Genomic DNA, 19,182 nt, shown 5'->3' on the forward strand with positions numbered 1-19,182 from the left:
TTCTGATATACCAACTCAGACCTCCGTGATCGTTCATGATATGGATGTGGGAGATCATCCCCCAACTAAGCAACTCTCTTTGCTTAGTCGGATTAAATGATCAGATTTCAAAAGTGACCTCTACTGGCAGTAACTGCTGAGTCACACAAGCCTTTATATAGTGCACGCTGGCAATAAAGCCTTTCATGTTTTTGTTCTACAATAAACCAAGCAGGAATACAGGTTTACATATTAAGCCATTTCATGTTTAGTAGGAAATTTTGATGAGAACAAAATTATTGTGCTTAAAACAGAAGTTTCTATCTGGTCTGCCTGGTTTATTTTTCCATGGTTTCTTTTACCTATACCATATCAGGGCTGGGTTGGTCCAAACCCACATATCTCCATAACTTCAGCAAGTGTCTCTAGATTACTAATCGCAGCACAAACTGAGAATATACTGAATATATAACACAATGATGTAAATCTTTATTTACTTTACATAGAGAACACAGGTCTGATTTGGTGACACTCTGCCTTAAAGCAGACAAGAGCCAGATTTTCCAGATGCACTACAGTACTTCAGTACTACAGAGTATCAGTCTGTGTGCTCTCTCTAATAGTTATAATGATTTTACCACTACAGCCACTCTACTGATGTCAGTAGCGTAAGGATGATTGATATGTGCCTCAACCAGCTTATTGTAAAACTCCTGTAACTGATTCTTAACTGTACTCATTACCCTGGCAGCAGGTCAGTGAACTGTATTGCCTTTTTGGAAGGCAGATAGAACATTCCAGGGATGAAACATGGAGACGGGCAGATTGGCAAGAAATGACAGACATGATGAAGAAAATAAAATAGGGTGAACAAACAAGAGCAAGATGAGAAACACGAAACAATAATCATGCAGAGAAAGCACAAGTTAGGCTGAAACAGTATGGACCAGTTAAATATTCAACTCTTCTAGTATAATGTTTATTTTAAAGCAACACCTAAATGCATTTATACAATTCTCCAAATTTGATCTTACTGGATATGTTCAAATTTGACCTCCATTATACCCAATAGAAAAAAGACCCAGGCCCAAACAGGTGGCGGTCCAGTGATGTAAGTATCTATTACATAGGGATTTAAATGATGTGTCAAACATTGAGTGAAGCTGTTTGTGTTTGTGTTTGTGAAGTCTTGTCAAACCGTGTTACGTTTGTTGTTTTGTGTGTTGCTTCTGGTTTGTTGAATCTACACCTGTGTTTTGGATTACTCTCTTTGCCTGATCCCTATTTGTTTTGGTTTACATTGTGCATTGCTTTTCTGAATTATGAACTTGGCTTATGTACTTTGGATTCTGTTTGTGAACTAAATGTGTTCTCTAATAAAGATGAAACTGACTTACTGTGAGTGACTCCATCTCTTTACGTGCTCAGAACATTACAAGATGACAAAATACTTTTGTAAATCACTCTAGATAAGAGCTCCTGCTAAATGCCAAAAATTTAAATGTAAAATGTAAGTGTTTGAAAAATTCTTTGGAGTCAAATCTGCAGAGTAAACTAGCTTATATGAATTAAAGTTGTCTGGAATCCTGTTAAATATGAAAATAACAAAGCCCATTAACAGTGTGGTTCCTTGGGAAGGGTGTGACATCATCTTCACAGCCTGGAATGGTACATTTCTGTATGTAATCTGCCATTTTCATTGTTGGTCTGTTGTCATTGTTTTGTTCTTCACAACACCTGCAGAACTGCTGAAGCTTTAACTGTGCAGGTCGATGGTAATGTCACCTCGGCTAGAATGTGACATATGCAACTTTTAGGAGCATGAATATCAATGAGTCAAGACTGTTGTGTAATATTCTAGGATTTTGGAACTGGCTCATTTTACTGCCTTGTTTGGCTTATGTGGTATTTGTATTTGAAAGAGGAGTAAATAGTGTTTGAGGTTCACAGTATGTCAGTTCCATGTATCAAACTCTCCTTATTCAACTTTGTGAAGGAAAATGCCATTTTTTCTTTTTATAAGACTGTCCATAGTAGACAGTGAGCCTCTCTACTCTACACAGGCTGCTACTCACCTGCTCTTCCATGGTGAGATCTTCTCTACCCATAGCAGGTTACATCTCTATAACAACACTGACCCAGAGTCACTGTGAGAATCCAACCGCAGTTTATTACAAAATGAACGCAACATGAATGATAAGCCAGCCAGTGCAAGGAGAGAAGCTTACCTTTGTTTTAATTCCATGATCAGCAGGCTGTTGTAATAAGGTATTTATTGTTTATTTCTGTTGGTTTCTGTTGTGCAATGTGACCTGTGCTATTTCTGTTCAATACATTGTAGGACAAACAGGAAACACAGAAGTATATATCAGGAAAATTCTTTCTATTTGGCCAGGTGTGGGTAAGAATCTGATGTGTTTTGTAAATCTGCATGTTCACTCGACTTTTGGGGATCACTGGCTCTCTGCCTCTGAGAAGAAGATGAGCAATGTGTGAGACAACAGCAGTTCCTCCCTCAGCACAGCTGGCTCTTCATCTGGCTCTGGGCTGATTGGAGATCAGTGGATTGGGTGAGTTCAGGAGTGTCTTTCTGATGAGCTTCACCTGGGTCTCATTAGCTCTGTTCTGGGAGCTGTCCAGGGCTCTGACACACATTGAGTTCCATGTTGCTGAAACAGATGTTACAACCCAGTCTAGATAGGAGCAGTGACAGAAATTATTAAATGATGAATAGGATGAATTTAACACAATCAATAAACAAAAATGGACCGACAAAACTGACCGACCGCAGTTACCTTTCATGTCTTTGTACGCATCAAAGCTGGACAAGCAGCTATCAAGTGCCCTCTTTTGTGAAAGTAAAAACACGCCCGTTTCTCAGGGACTTCACTTTTTCTGTGGGGTAATGGGACAGTCTTGCAAGGATGGGTTTCTCTTTTTGGCACAGGCAGAGAAGCAAAGTTTTGTGTATTAACATGAATTCATTGGCAGCAAAAGCTGTCTGAGAGAGTCGATACTTCTGCTTATTTAAACACACCACTACCTGTGTGGGAGAGTAGATTTTGAATTCTTCTAACATGAGTTCCTTTAGCTCATGAAAGCTCTGACTGACAGGCAGCACACCATTTATCAAATTACACAGATTTCCCATACAAATTCTACATAAGTTTAGAGGGGTGTTTGTCTAGTTGCCTGAAGTTCTGCTGGTAGGCCTCTGGGATTAACCCAAGAGGTTTAGGCGGAACCCCAGGGACCTTGTTTCTTTATGGGAGGATATTCTCCAATACCAAGACTTCCTACAAAATGGCCTTCATGTCTACCTTGAGGCCAATGTATCATTATGTCAAAGAAATCTGCTGTAGCATGAAGACCGTCTTTACAACACCTATCAAATACCTCCATAGTAGGGCAGAGTGAGAAATCCACTATTCTGAAAGGAACCATCCTAACCCAACAGCTAGCAACAATCTCACACTCCCCAGGGAAAAAAAAAATGCCCAACAAATGCACACAACCAAAAATGGATGAGCCCCTAATTTCTGTTATGACCCAGTCCAGGTAGGGTCTGTGACAGAAATTAGTAAATGATGAATTGGGGTTAATTGGCAAGTGAAAGTGAGTATGAATTATGGATATGTGAGTAAACAAAATGGAACAAATCAGGGACGAAACAGTGACTGTTGTATTATGATCAATTATATAATAGTGTAATACAATAGGCACAAATCACACAAGAAAGACTTCAGATGGGTCAACACTGAAAATGGTAAATCACCAAACAAGAATAATGAAACTGACTAATGCTTCCGACAGGAACAGGCAGAGGTAGAATGCAATTGCAGGAGGTGGTTTATTAAATGTAGGAAACATGACACGAAGGGTAAAACAAACAGGCTAAGGGCTGCTGAGGGTAATAACACATGGTTGGAATACACAGAAAAGCAATGACGGCAACAGTAAAACAGGCATAAGGCAAACCTGACAGAGAGACATAACTTACCACCATAACAAACAACCAGAAGACAAAACTACAGGGCTTAGATAAGCAAGACAAGCAGACACTAAACAGATACAGGTGAACATGGGAAGAGTGGAAACTAAAACAAGGAGTGGAATAGAGGAACAGACGGGGGTGGAGAAAATGAAACTAAGGCTTGGAACAAGGGAGTGCAGGAAGACAGGGAAACCATGACATCAGGGACGTGAGGAGGGTGGACCTTTGTGACACTGACCATAAGTGGGGCTACAAAACCTAATGAAACAAAATGAGAAAACCAAAACACATACACACTTTCTTATCTCCCTCACCAGACACAAAACAGAGACAAACCCAAAACTGCAGAACAAACAGCACCCCACCCTACACCTGGTGTGAAGTGACACAAGTGAATACAGACTATACAAACTAAAATATAGACACTGTATACACTATATACACTAGATATAAGGGCAACAGAACAAGCAGAAGGCCAAAGCGAATCTCACTGTGGAAGTAGACTAACAGGGTCAGAGCACAGAACAATCAAAACAGCAAATAACAAACACACAAATGAAAACACAAGGTTGGGCATAAAGCTTCCTAATAGTGTCTTCAGGACCCTTTTATACCTGGAAATGAGATTGTAGCACTGTGGTTGACTTTCGGTGGCGGAACAAAACATGTCAGTTAGACATAAGTAGACTTTAACTTTTAATCCACATTAGGTGACACTATTAATCCACATTAGGTAACGTTGCATCAGAACGCACGGTGCTTTTGTTAACTACCCGTACTCTTTTATAGACTAATTGTGACTTTGTTAAGTATCTTCCTATATCATAACCATTGATATGTCCTTATAGACCTTTTAATTTATACCGATGGAGAGTTTCTTAAGTGTCCTTCAGTAGTAAAAACATACATGTATCAGGAATATCTCTCAACAAGACTTCATCTGCATGCTGGGTTTATTTTAAAAGTCAGAAATATCGGTACCTGACTGCAGCTTTATCGGTGCAGTTCACTTTTACTGTAATACTCACATACTGCAGGATCAAAACGTTGTTACAAATACTCAAATTCCTAAATTATACATCTAGAACACATTTATTTATGTCATTAGATAAATTATCTTGATTTGGATGTTGCATTAAACATTGTTTTTAGTGTACATAAATATATCTAAAAACACAATTCTTATAATCAATTGCTATGATTCTACAAAGTCTACATGTATCTAACGCATAAACATTAACGATATAAGTCTGAAATAGTTTAAAGGGATCACCGAATTCAGTTCTGCGAAACAGGTTCATACACACACGCACACTTTTAGCGGCACAAAACTCTCATTTGGATTTAAGTAACTTGCACTCTTTATTCAAAATTAATGTAGTTACTGTCTTTATTTTTCTATCTTTATTTATCTTTATTTCTAATTGTATATTGTATGTATATAGTATCTTTGATAACTTCTTTCACTACACAAAAAGAAAAGAAAAACAAGCGTCTTTGGGGTTGTATCGTTCACTAACTCTGAAGCTAAACTACGGCGCTGTAAAGAGAGGAGACGGCAGTGTGTTTAGAGCAGGTTTATGTACGGACCTTAAACGAAGTTAGTGTGGAGGACACTGGACGTAAGAAGAACTTCACTTTTTATTCCCAGTAAATCACAGTTTTAAGTAGGTATTGTTTGTAATAAAGGTCTCTTTATTAAAGCGCATTAAAGGTGATTTTATTAGCGCATTTATCCTAACCGTTGCAGTGTTATTACAGCTTTTAGTGTAAATCGACCCACATTATTAGCGTTTTTTGGTAAAAGCATAAATGTTTCAGCAATATCCGCCAGCAAACCTTTATTCTGCCTACTGGGTTAATTTTCATTAGTATAAGTGTTTGTCCCTGAGTGGAGGTTGTCAATGCAAAGCACTTTAACCGTAATACTCGCATACTGATGAACCACCGTCTGTTAAATATACTTCCATTTTAATCTATGTATGACTATACATTATATTTATTTAAATGTTTCATTAATTGAATATATTGGGGTTCTAATGTCCAGGGAAAATAATATTGAAAAAAAAAAAAGGTTGATCTAATACGTTTCTGACTTCTGTTCCTCACTGAAGAGGAAGTGAAACACAACTGATTTTCCTGCTAACGGTTCCTGCCTGTCTGAGCTGTAGACCGTGTTGTGTCTCCTGGGTGATGCCCCGCCCACCCTCACGGTCCTGCCCCCCTCCAGTGTACAGCTGCAGCAGGAGAAGATCACACTCGTGTGTCTGGCCAACAAGGGCTTCCCCTCAGACTGGAAGCTGAGCTGGAAGGTGGCTGGTAGCAGCTGGAGCTCGGGGGTGAGCCAGAGCTCCGGGCTTCTGCAGAAGGACGGCCTCTACAGCTGGAGCAGCATCCTGACCCTCCAGAAGGAGGAGTGGCTGAAGAAGACAGTGACCTGTGAGGCCACCAAGGACTCCCAGTCTCCTGTCACACAGACACTGAGTAGAGAGCAGTGTGCTGAGTAGTGAATCTCCCACATGTGTACTGAAGTGTTCTCCTCTCACTCATTAATGTGCTGTCTTTTAGTTCAACTGTGTTTATTACTCAAATGTTCCTCTGTTTATTGGTCAAAATGAAATAAAAAATGTGAACAAACAACATTATAGTTTCTTAATTGAAGATTCTTTGCCAACATTGCACATAACAAGAAATGCCTTTAAAGTGCTAATTGTCTGTACTGCAGAAGTCCGTGTGTGTAATGAGTTATAGGTTTAAACTTTGATAATGTTGCCATTTGACCACTCTTGGTAAAGTTTGTTAAGGAACCAGGAAATAAGATGACTCAACATAAGTTTCATTCACTAGAAACTGTAAGGTGTAAGTCAGTGTATTTTTTAACATCATGAAGTGGGTGCTAAAACATATTTTGCCCCCTCCATATACCATAATAGTATTACCTTTTTCTAAATTTATGCCAGAAACTAACTGCATATCACATTTTAGCACAAGCTGGGTTTTTTTAATAAAAGATTGTCATGGGTCTGTTAGGAGGTAATAAATGTATTTTTTATTGCAAAAAAATTACAGGTTTCATATAAAAAACAACCTACTTTTTATTGAAAACCCACAGTCGACATATTTTTACAATGGGCTTTATGATAGAAAATCTATGCTCCAGGCCTCTGTTATCTGTTTGGATAAAATAAAGCTTCAAGCTAAACATAATAAATGTAACAGTAAAGAACTGTTTAATGTTTGGTATGTTTTATATGATTTGAGGAAGAGTCACACAGTGCATTAATGACACAGGCATGTCCTTCACACCAAAACAAAATTAGTGTTTGTGTGTGAGAGAGAAAACTTTACTGAAAGGTTTTTCGTCTGGTGGCATTTCTCATGTCTTTACCCCCTAAAAAGCTTTACTTTTAGACCTTTGCTTGTTGGTAAAAAAGATTTATAATTAACAGGAAATGTACTTGCTGGTAGAAGTATTTCATGCTACTATAAGAGATTTCTCTCCACTAATAACTACCTGCCCCAAGAGACCAAAGGTCTCAGTACTGCAGTGCTGTGACTGGTTTCTGGTGCTCCATGCACTGGGTGTGTGTAAATGTGCCTCTGTGGGCTCTTGATAAGCACTAGATAAATTCCATGTGTTGTTGTTATTGTAATAACTGTAGTGTTTTGTCTTCACCTGCTCCAGCAGAAACAGAGAGATCATCTGATCAAAGAAAAGAGAGACAGGAGAAGTTTAGGAGCTTCTCCATGTTTCTGGTAATGCAGCTCAGTCTGAGCTGTTATCATTGTCAACAGCAACATTAGCATTGTGTTTAATGGTGGGTTTCTTCTTGATGGATCATACTAATGTTCACACCTTCCATTTCTAACTCATAGACAGCAGGAGTAGAAGGACATATATATCTACAAAACTCTCCTCTAACAGAAGTGCAACAGTGTTGTCTGTATTGTGTCTTTGTGATTCATTATAGATTTTTTTGGTTACTTGTGCGTGAGTGTGTTGTGGTTCCTAGAAGAATGATTTTCTATAGATGTGTGTTGTTCAGTAGTGAGTGAGTGTGATGGGGCATCTCTCCTGCACAGAGTGTGTCATTGTTCTGTATCACATCCTCCCCCTCCACACCTGCAGTAGGTCCCAGCTGCAGCAGTGCAGCCTCTGTGCAGTCTGACTGAGGGAGGTTTTTGTACGACTCTCTAACACTGTGTGAACACATCACCACTATGGTAACTCTGACAGTAGTAATCTCCTGCATCTTCAGTCTGGACTCCTCTGATGGTCAGAGTGAAGTCAGATCCAGATCCACTACCACTGAAACGAGCTGGAGTTCCTGACTGTAATGTTTTCACATATCTAATCAGGAGTTTAGGAGCTTCTCCAGGTTTCTGCAGGTACCAGAATATCCCTTCATCTCCATCACTCCAGCGGTGCACTGCAGGGTTGGTCCTACAGCTGATGGTGACTGTGTCTCCTGGAAGAGCAGATTTCACTGAATCTTGAGTCACTGTTACCTGACCTCTGGATCCTGGGTAAGAAATAATAAAATCATAAAAAGGTAACATTTGCCTGTACAGATACTTTTGTTTAGTTACTCTAAATCTGTGAATAGTGCATTTTAAATAAGAGTAGTAGACGTGTGTCACATGGATAGTTCACCACAGAGGTAAAGCAGTGAGTTACCTTGAGTCCAGAGGAGCAGTGTGCAGATGAAGATGGGGATCAAAGTCATGGTTGCTGTGGGTGAAGTTGCTGGGGCAGGCAGCTCTCAGTCATGAAGTGTTAAACTCACAGGACTATAAACACTCCCAGAGCACTGAAGCAGGTGCTGCACATGCAAAGTGACCTCTCTGTTTTAATACACGTCTACCAAATACTCTCTGTGACAATACACATCTACCAAATACTCTCTGTGACCTCTTTGTTTTAATACACATCTACCAAACACTCTCTGTGACCTCTCTATATTAACACATGTCTACCAAATACTCTCTGTGGCCTCTTTGTATTAATACACATCTATCAAATACTCTCTGTGGCCTCTCTGTCTGAAGTAATGACTCCACTGAATACAATAACCATATTTAACAGAACCAACCATACTTGATAACTATAAACTTTATAATATAATGCAATATATAGATGTTTACTATCAACAATGTCAGAACACTATGGTACAGCGTGCTGATTATTGGGTAACTGGAATTGAAGAACAGATTAAGAGAGAATGATAAATCAGAAGTATCTAGTATATTTTATGTAAGTATTTCCAAACGTGCGTGTGGTGTAGTGCTCTCAATCGCTTCTCTGTACAAATCTCTGTTTTGCCTGCTGTCTACATACTTTCCACAAGGGGCGCTGGTGAGTTGTACAGTGGATGCCTAAGATGTGAAGGAGCGTGTTCTGACCAGTGTACAGCCCTGTACAATGGAGTCTACAGTCTGAAGAATGCTCTTTTTTTCTTAATTCAACACTCAGCTGGTTTTGATTCTTGGGTTTTGTTATCACTGCAAATAAGCTTCATTTTGAACTGTTCTTGTATCATTTTAATATTCATTATCTGCACTGTAAGATTCTTTGTACTGGAGTGTGTTGTACTGGATTGTGTTGTGCTTGAATAAGTTTGGTTAATGAATGTTGAACATCTGCAAAAAGTGTTGCTTCTGGGAAGGAGCAGGTTTCTCAGGGCTGTAAACACAAATCTGTTTCACCCCACTGCTCTCGCTCTCTCTCACTCTGACTGGTATTGACATTAGAGACTAGTTTCAGTTCTTCATTTTATATCTGAACATTATGTACACAGGAAACGGAAATAATTACCAATAAAACAGTATGAAGATTGGATCCAAATTATGTTCTCAACTACATGTAATTTAGATAATGAATAAAAATGTATTTAGCAAATAAAGAAATTAATGAATAAGCAATCATATAAATTAATGCTTCTGAGCAATTGCTCTAGTTGTGTTCAGTCATAATTATATGTTGTTTTGGATAAAAAGCTTCAGCTAAATGCTGTAAATGTAAATTTCTCTACTTCAGCATTACGACCTCGTCTAGGCTTAAGGCTGTAACAAGAGTTTTGTGTTAAGAATGTAAGTTAAAGAAACCTCAGAGAAGACCATCGTAGTTCAAGGTCTGCCAGTGTATTATACAAACAAATATCCAACATCTAATAGACACAGTTCAAAGTGTAAGACTGGTGTTACAGCAGCAGGTACACAGGACAAAACAACAAACAAACCCACACTAGAAAACAAAGATGCTGACTAAAGCTGCACAGGACAAAATAAACACATAAAACTACAATAGCTCCCTTAGTGAAAACACAGACAAACTAACCCAGGACCCAAAGCCAACGGCAGTCACTCCCTACTTACCAGAGCACACAAATAGATACATAAATATACAAATATATACATACAATATACAAATAGATACATACAATATAGATACAAATAGATATGTTATGTACAAATTTATCATTTATATATATAAATAGATACATAAAATATAAAGATCGATAGTTAATATATACAAATTTACAACAGTGGCCAAGTTAGAAGGATCAAACAAGCTCAGAATCAGAGTAAGGGAGAAAGAGACCAAGCACTGAATCAAAGATCAAAACTGTCACAAGACACAAACAGGTGTCCAAAATATTATCTTTCTCTTTCTTCACACAGGATGTAACTACTGTCTCATGCTCTTCACCTGCAGGTCAACAGCAATAATGTGAGCAACTGTCCCCATTGTTATATATTTTTTTATTTGGAGTGAGTTAACACTCACTCATCTGCAGCATCAGAGAGACATACAAGTTTTTGCTCATTTACATTTACAGCATTTAGCTGATGCTTTTATCCAAAGCAACTTACAATTATGACTGAGTATAACTTGAGCAACTGAGGGTTAAGGGCCTTGCTCAGGGGCCCAACATTGGCAACTTAAATGCAAGACAAGTTTTTCCAGCAAAACACTCTTAAAATTCTTTCAAAGTACAAGTTCTCTAAGCTGTTTGAATGAAGTTACTTTACTCAATTTGCACCATTTATCGAACAAGCCATTAATCTCCCGTGCAAACTCGTTACCAACAACACTAGCATGGTCCATGGTTGTAGAGACAGGTTAGTCAGAGACAGCACATTACTGGGTCACATTATCCTGCCATCAAGGACATTTTCAGCCAGTGATATATCAGGAAGGCCTGAAGCATAAGGAAGGGTCTCTTTCAGCCCCCAGACGGTGTGTTTACAAACCAAGTCCTCTGGACTGTGTACTGTGTACTGCACACACTGTGTTTTGTTCAACATTCAGCATTTCTGTGGCTCCTTCACTGTGGTTACATCAGCTCACGTGAAAACTTAGCATCAGACCAGCAGCCCTGATATTAGTACACTACACGTCTCCGTGATACTATCGCCCCATGCCACACGTCTGCCTGATACCAGTGCCCCATGCAATTATAATGATTTTATCTCAATCATGAATGTAATATCTATGAATATCATATATATCTATGAAGTTCCTCTCACAAAATGTTCTTCCTCAATTTGATTTTACAATTCAAACCATATAAGATAGCAATAAACTCATTTTTATTTATGTGTTTGTTACGACCCAATTACCTAACCTTTTCAAGAGTTCAAAATCTAGGACCAAAATAGGCATATGGCTGAAGGCCATAACATTATATTGAAAACAATCATCCTGCGTAACAAAAGCAGAATTATCTGAAGCACGTACTTGTATTAGTCCTAAGAAATGTTATGTTGATCAATGTACTGTACTTTAAGAATATTCAATGTTATCAAGTAATTTATTTGAGTATTCCAGTTTGGGCCTGCCGGCTGGCCCGCTAGGGGGCATTGGTGCATAAAGGTTAAAGACTTAACATCAGAACACTCTTTTGGCTGTAGATGCAATAAATAACCATCCAAGTCCTGTAACATAGTGGAGTTGCAAGCACACAGCCATCACTGGTGCAGAAGGAACTAACCCATCATCCTCATCCTTTACAGGTACCAACGTAGCCACAGCAGAAGGCACAACATCAGGTTTTAAACATGACCGTGGAATATACTGCTTAAGCCTATTCATATTGCAAACAAGAGTTTTACGTTTTCAGTCTGGAGTTTCTATCACATAATCCATCTCACTGATCTTATTCATGATAATTTATGGCCCTGAAAATCTCATTGGTAATGAAGACCCTACATGAGGCAACAAAACCAAGAAATCGTCACCTGGCTGAAATGAACGGAATGTAGCAATTCCATCACATTATTTCTTAATTTTCAATTGTACCGTGATCTATCTTTCATATCCTCTAACCATATGTCCAAACATTAATTCAACTGTCTTCAACTGTCTCTCGAACCGCAAATAAGCAACCTCCTCAATGGAGCGCCAGCCTATTAGGCTACAGCCCCAAATTCAACGTCAAATGGCGAAGCCATAGATCTGAGCAACCCAACACGGGCCGGCGTAAGCAGCACAGAGGGGGGTAGGACAGGGACCAGGATGACAACAGATACACTGACAGGCACAGGCACAGACACAAAGGGGAACAAAGTGACTGGGACAGACAATGTGATGGGGATGGACACAGTGACAGGGACGAGTACAAAACTACATAAAGGACTATTAGAGTCCAGGTAAGCTGGCAGGAGCCCCGGCCTGTCCCCCAGTCATCGGCGGGGCTGGAGTCCTATCCGCCTGTGGGGGAATCGCCCCTCGCTGATTTGGGGGGCGGTGACTTCCGCGTACTCATTTCAGGAGGCTGGAGTGGGCACTGGTGTGGCCTCCCCCTTTCCTCTATGAGGCTTAGGTACAGGTGCATGCGTCCCGGGACTGTATGCCCTAGTAGAGGGAGTTTCCTCCTCCTCGGAAGTCACCTCTAGGACTGGCTAGATTGTGCCTAGGTGAAACCTCCTGGGCGGAGCGTTGTGCAGTACGTGCTGGAGGCTCGTCGTTCCCGTGAACGTCCAGTGAACATTACTGTCTGCAAGAGAATCTCCATGGAGGACTTCCTCTACCTCCATCGATGGATCCTCCACATAATCGGACTAAAAGTCAGACTGCATAGTGACGTCGCTGTACCCTCTCTCTCCATACTCAGCATAGCCCTCAGAATAGTCCATGTAGGGGTTGTAGGACCCAGCAGAATCTGGAAAGTTCGACCCTGGACCATATTCAGGGCCTCCTCAAAATCGTCCAGTGGCCTCCTCCCCTGTTGTGGTAGTGTGAAGTGAGGCTAGGATGATGGAGGGTCACTCCACGGGGTAGTAGGACTCTACAGAGTGCAACTCTGAGTACTGGACATCATTGTACCAGTCCCAGTAGCCCAGGTCTGTGGGTCCCGTACGACTTCACCGAGTCCCGACCCAGACCACACTCACCAACTCCCCCAGTGCCACTCTCCCCTGCTGTGGGAGTGAGGAGCACACCCAAGAATAAGGAGGGCTTCCCTGCGAGGGTTGTGGGAGGGCATTTATGTCCCTTCTTACCCTTCCTCTTTTTCCCTTTCCCAGGCATCCTTCGTCGGACGGTGTTTCTGTAACATCAGGAGACTAAGCAGGATGCAGGGATGAGTTACGTTGAAGAAAACCACAGAGAACAAAGAATACGTAGCAATTAAGTTAGTATAACATCAAACACCAACACCAGACAACAGAACCATAGGGGTTTATATACACACGTAAATGAAAAACAATTACAAACAGGTGTGACACATGGGGGGTGTGGCAACACAGTATAGGTTGATGAAGGGAGGTGGTATCTTTAGAATTGGTTTGCTCGGTGAACTGACAGGTGTTATAAGAGCCTTTTATGTCAGACTTTAATGCTGGCCCAAAGAAATGCTGCAAGATATGTTTGTATGTTTTGTTCACCCCCAATTAACCTGCTACCAAGTGATTATGTGCTCAAGTTAAAACCTAGGCTCGGTACTCCTGACACAACTATTTGAACAATCCAATTACACTTCTTCTTTTCTCAGTATGAAGACGGAGTCCACCTCAATATGCCATCACCCCACAGATATGTGGGTACTGTAGAATCGACATTGTGCACTCTATCCATGCTCTCTCTGCAATGTTGTAATGAAGGATCTTTAAGCTGAGCATGAGTAAGCTGTTCTTTAGTGGCACAGAAATCCACGTTAGCAAACACCCCAAGTGATTTAAAAGGCCTACTCGACTCAGTACACTGCTCAACATCAAGCTCATCAGGCTTAACGGATACATCTCTAGGCTCTGTATGGAACCAATTTGACTCATGCATGTCCACAACATCCTCAAATTTATGACTCTGAGCATGGGTAACTACACATGCTGGAAAAATAGATAGTAACTCTTTATCCTCCATAGTCTGTACAACAGTATTACCATCTGGATGCCTTATTACTTCAGGGACATAAAGAACACTTTTCCCTGCACAATCCATTCCCATTATAAAGGAAACCCCAAAAGTAGGCAACATATAACAGATCCCAACAACAACTGTTCCCATAACAAGTTCCGACTGCAAGCTTATAGAGTGTAAATTTATAGAGTGTAAGGGAGTGTAAGTACAAGTTCTCTAAGCTGTTTGAAGGAAGTGACTTTACTCACTTTGCACCATTTATAGAGCAAGCCACTAATGTCCCGTGCAAACTCAACATACGTCTTGTTGGCTGTTTCTGAAATTCTGGTGAGACGCTTCCAGATGCCTTGACCACATCATAATCTAGGCTTTTATCATCAGGCAATGCAGAGAAAACCTCCTGAGACTTAGCAACTAGTGTGCACTGGAGCAGAAGATTCCATACTCTTCTAGGCCATTTCAAGGTGGTAGCTACAGGCTAGAAAGCATCAAAATAGGACTCAACTTATGACTCCTGAAACTGCGGTACAAGGCTAATCTGTGGACTAACATAGAAGTCATTCACCTGACCAACTGGATGTGGACAAACAAGGTACAGGCATGGGTCTCTCTGCAAACCTTACCTCCAGCTCCAAATGCCGCAGCCTTATCTCTTTCAGCCTGGACTTCCAGGACACGAACCTGCTTGCGTTACAACTCCATTCAAGCTCCTTCAAGCATATCATCAAGCCAGGGTTGGAAACAGGAGTCAAAGGACTAATATAAGTGTCACTGGCGGGCACCAACATGTCCTCCTCTTCTGCTTCCTCCTCAGCTGAAAGACCTTCCTCAGCACTGCCCACACTCCTAAAGACAGCACAAGCACTTTCAGGCAACACCCATTTTTCCACCAACTGTATATGCAGATCAGCCTTGATGTCAACCTTTGTAGCAAAATGGTTTTCTTGAATACTGAAAAAAATCAGCAACGAGTAGCAAATCTGCCTTGCAGCAAATGTCAAACTCCTCCAATGAAGGTGCAGCGGTAAACGCGTCTAAATCAAATATGGTAAAAACTGAAACCGCAAAAACCCCCCACACCAAAAAAAAAATAAAACAGCCAAGCAGAAACACGCAGAGACCAAAACAAGCAGAAGAGCCCCCAATTTATTTTACGACCCTATTACCAACCCTGGGTGGGCTTCAGGGTGGGTTTTACCAAGCCTTTTCAAGAGCTCAAAATCTAAGACCATAAAAGTGTGCAACATAAAAAAGAAACATAGAGACACACTCTGTACAGTGTTTTCAGTGATGTATTCTTTGTTTTCTTGTTACATACAGGAACAAAACACATCCAAAATATATAGACAACATAATCTTTCTTAATAGGAGTATTTCTTCAGTAGGGACTTTATGGCAACACAACAAACAAAAAGTCTACTAAAGGGAATTCAATCATTAACTTCCCTAAAACAAAAGTAAAATAAAATACAAATCACGAAGAAAAGGCCTCGAGGGAAGCAAGCCGGCGTCAGGAACAGGCTGAGGGCTCAGGCACACTGAGCTCCCTTACCTAGCATCCTGCTAGCCAATGTCCAGTCTCTGGACAACAAGCTCGATGACCTCCGGGCCAGGATAAAGTTCCAGAGGGACATTCGGGACTGCAACCTCATATGCTTCACCGAGTCGTGGCTGAACCTAGCGGTACCGAACCACGCCATCCAGCCGGCCGAGTTCTTCTCGGTTCACCGCATGGACAGGATGGCAGATTTGGGAAAATCAAGAGGCGGTGGAGTGTGTGTGATGGTAAACAACAGCTGGTGCAACAATGCCAATGTTGTTACTCTCGCCTGCTCCTGCTCACCCAACCTGGAGCTGCCCGCCTAAAAGTTTCGTCCTTTCTATCTTCCTTTGGGAGTTCACTTTGGTGATCATCAACACTGTGTACAATCCACCTCAGGCCAACACGGACATTGCACTGTGTGAACTTCATGAGGCTCTCATACAGTTTCAGGCACAACACTGGGACGCTGCACTTATCGTGGTGGGGGATTTCAACAGCGCTAACCTCAAGCGTGCAGTGCCCAACCTTTACCAGCACGTGCCCTTCCCCACCAGGGGAAATAGAACACTTGACCACTGCCACACCCGGTACAAGGACAACTACAAGGCACTAGCTCATCCACCGTTTGGCAAGTCGGACCACGCCGCCATCTTCTTCCTACCAAAATATAAACAAAGGCTGAAACAGGAAGCTCCGGTTCAGAGGGAGGTCGCGCGCTGGACAGACCAATCAATGGCCTCTCTGCAGGACGCTCTGGATGACACAGATTAAGACATGTTCTGGCGCAGCACTGATGATGTCAGCAAGTTTACGGAGGCAGTAGTGGGGTTTATTGGGAAACTGGTGGACTACACGATTCCAAGAGCCACCAACAAGAAGTTTCCCAACCAGAAGCCCTGGGGGGACAAAACCATCTGCGAGGCTCTGAACTCTTGCGCTGCTGCCTACAACGCAGGCATCATAAGCGGGAACATGGACGAGTACAAATCTGCGACATACGGAGTGCGCAAGGCAGTGAGAGAGGCGAAGCAGCGCTACGGGAGGAAACTAGAGACACAGTTCCAGCAGAGTGGCTCTAGATCCCTGTGGCAGGGATTATGGATGATCACGGACTACAGGAGCCCACCCTCCAGATCAATAAGTGCGGATGAGTCTCTGGCGATTGAGCTAAACACATTCTTTGCTTCGAGGCTACATCTAGCAGTGCTAATGCTAACAGCGCTAATGCTAACAACGCAAATGGTGCTATCGGCACAGCGAATGGCACATGCGCAGAGCCCACCATAGAACAGCGCCCCCTCATCATCATGGAGAGTGACGTGAGGAGAGTGTTCAAAAGAGTGAATACCAGGAAGGCAGCGGGACCAGATGGTATCTGCGGGAGAGTCCTCAAAGCCTGCGCAGACCAGCTAGCCCCAGTATTCACCCACATGTTCAATCTCTCCCTGACGCTCAGTACTGTCCCATCCAGCTTCAAGCGATCCACCATCATCCCCGTCACAAAGAAACCTCAACCCTCAATGACTACCGCCCTGTTGCCCTCACATCAATCGTGATGAAGTGCTATGAAAAGCTAATCAGAGACTTCATCACCTCTTCACTACCAGCCTCCATGGACCCACTGCAGTTTGCATACTGCCGCAACCGCTCCACTGAGGATGCAATTGCACATCTGCTCCACACCAAACTGACACACCTGGATAAAGGGAGGGGTAATTATGTTAAAATGCTGTTTGTCGACTACAGTTCAGCATTTAACACTATCATTCACTCCCTACTCACTACTAAGTTGGAGGATCTAGGACTGCATACATCCCTGTGCGACTGGATCTCCTAACAGACAGACCACAATCAGTACGGGTGGGCAACTGTGTCTCATCCACCCTCACCCTCCACACTGGAGCTCCTCGGGGTTGTGTCCTAAGTTCCCTGCTCTACTCACTACGACTGCACAGCCACTTCCAACTCCACCATCACTGTCAAGTTTGCTGACGATACCGTCGTCATGGGCCTGATCTCGTACAACGATGAGAGGGCCTACCTGGAGGAGATTAAACACCTGGAAAACTGGTGCCAGGAAAATAATCTCCTCCTAAACATCAGCAAGACAAAGAAGCTGATTGTGGATTGCAGCAAGAAGCAGGAGCGGCACTACCAACCTGTGAGGATCAATGGAACCACGGGGGAGAGAGTAGATAGTTTCAGATACCTTGGAGTTCACATCTCACAGGACCTGTCCTGGTCCTGGTCCTGGTCCTGCCACACCAACTCCCTAGCAAAGAAGGCTCGTCAGCGTTTTTACCACCTCAGACGCCTAAGAGACTTCAGACTGCCATCCAAGGTACTGCGGAATTTCTACACCTGCACTATCGAGAGCATCCTCATGGGGAACATCACAGTCTGGTTTGGGAACAGCACCAAGCAGGACAGACAAGCACTCCAAAGGGTGGTGCATTCAGCAGAGCGCATCACTCATACGAAACATCCTGACCTGCAGACCAGCTACTACAAGCAGTGTCAGACCAAGGCCAGGAGGATTGTGGACCCCACCCATCCCAACAATAGGCTCTTCTCTCTGTTGAGGTCAGGGAAGCGCTTTCGCTCCCTGAAGACCATTAGATAGAGACTGAAGAGGAGCTTCTTCCCACAGGCCATTCGGGCCCTGAATCAGGGAAACTGATAAACTGTGGGGACCACCACCACCAAGTGACTGTAAATTTGTAAGTTAGATTTGCACATTGTGTACATACACACATCCATATATCCATATATACATTGTACATTGTGTATATATACATATACATATATTGTACATACATTGTTATATATATATATTTTTGTATATATATAGATGTAGATATATTTCCCTATACACCCCTGTGTTTTTTTCCTCAGTTTGAACAGAGCACTCTCAAACCATTTCACTGCGAGTTATACCATGTATGACTATGTACGTGACAAATAAACCAAACTTGAACTTGAACAAAGCAAAAAACTAAAAAACCAAAACACAGCATCCACCTACAACTCCAAAAAATAAGAAAAGAACAGTACTCAATATTTCTGACAATCAAATATTTGTATATGACTGTCATGAATGGCCACCCTCCTGGCGTCCCTGTTGTCATGGTTTCCCTGTCGTCTGTTTTGCTGCACTCCCTGGTTCTGCTCCTTAGTTTCGTTTTCTCCGTCCCTCATCTGCTACTAGAGATGCCACTCAGACTGATCCTGGTCCTGTTCCCGGCGTGAGATGCCGCCCATCCTGAGCGACGCCACCCGTCCTGAGACTATTCCAGGCATGAGAGA

General features: G+C 42.0%; 1 long non-coding RNA gene across 1 annotated transcript; it reads right to left on the minus strand.

Annotated features, from left to right (window-relative positions):
* Positions 1-8,306: 8,306 nt before the first annotated feature.
* Positions 8,307-9,775, minus strand: LOC145657622 (uncharacterized). Its single transcript, XR_014123498.1, has 2 exons — positions 8,652-9,775; positions 8,307-8,496 (listed from the first exon to the last, which is right to left on the minus strand). It is a non-coding gene; the product is annotated as an uncharacterized LOC145657622 (long non-coding RNA).
* Between the last annotated feature and the right edge of the window lie 9,407 nt (positions 9,776-19,182).

The sequence above is a fragment of the Electrophorus electricus genome, chromosome 4 (genome assembly GCF_041902795.1).
Source record: "Electrophorus electricus isolate QZ-2024a chromosome 4, ASM4190279v1, whole genome shotgun sequence".
Classification (NCBI taxonomy): Eukaryota; Metazoa; Chordata; class Actinopteri; order Gymnotiformes; family Gymnotidae; genus Electrophorus; species Electrophorus electricus.